Raw genomic sequence first — 933 nt, forward strand, 5'->3', positions numbered from 1 at the left:
CATATTTGTGATTGTTATGTCTTCTTGATGTATCATTCCTTTTATCATTATGTAGTGTCCCTCATTATCTCTTTTTATGGTTTTTAGTTTAAAGTCTGCTTTGTCAGATATAAGAATAGCTACTCCAGCTCGTTTTTCTTTTCTGTTTGCATGGTAAATCTTTTTCCATCTTTTCACTCTTAGTTTGTGTGTGTCTTTATGGGTGAGGTGGTTCTCTTGAAGGCAGCATATAGTTGGGTCCTCCTTTTTAATCCAGTCAGCCAGTCTATGTCTTTTGATTGGGGAATTTAAGCCTTTTACATTAAGAGTTGTTATTGAAAAGTGTTGATTTATTCCTAGCATTTTATTGATTGTTGTTTGGTTATCTTAGATGTCTTTTGTTCCTTGCTTTCTGATTTACTGTTTGTTTTCTGTGTTTGTTGGTTCCTTAGGATGTAGATAGCCATTTTGTTTGTTTGTTTTCTCTTCATGTATGCCATTTTTATTATACTAGTATGTTTAGGTTTTTCTTGGGTTTTTACGGCAGTGGTGGTACTCCTTTTAGAATTTCTTGTAAGGGTGGTCGTATGGTGGTGAACTCCCGCAGTTTTTGTTTGTCTGAGAAATATACTATTTGCCCTTCATTTTGGAAGGATAGCCTTACAGGGTAGAGTATTCTTGGCTGACAATATCTGGCTTTTAGGATTTTGAATATATCCTTCCATTCCTTTCTGGCTTTTAGGGTTTGAGATGAAAAGTCTGATGTTAGCCTGATTTGGGCTCCCTTATAGGTGATTTGATGCTTCTCTCTTGCAGCTCTGAAGATTCTCTCTTTGTTTTTGAGTCTTGCCAGTTTGACTATAACATGTCTTGGAGAAGATCTTTTTGGGTTGAATACGTTTGGAGATTGTTGAGCTTCCTGGATCTGAAGATCTGTGATTTTTCCTATACCTG

General features: G+C 36.1%; 1 pseudogene; it reads right to left on the minus strand.

Moving 5' to 3' along the window:
• Positions 1–933, minus strand: part of LOC103600598 — a 10495-nt pseudogene that overhangs the window by 8172 nt on the left and 1390 nt on the right.

The sequence above is a fragment of the Galeopterus variegatus genome, unplaced genomic scaffold (assembly GCF_000696425.1).
Source record: "Galeopterus variegatus unplaced genomic scaffold, G_variegatus-3.0.2 Scaffold3399, whole genome shotgun sequence".
Taxonomy (NCBI): Eukaryota; Metazoa; Chordata; class Mammalia; order Dermoptera; family Cynocephalidae; genus Galeopterus; species Galeopterus variegatus.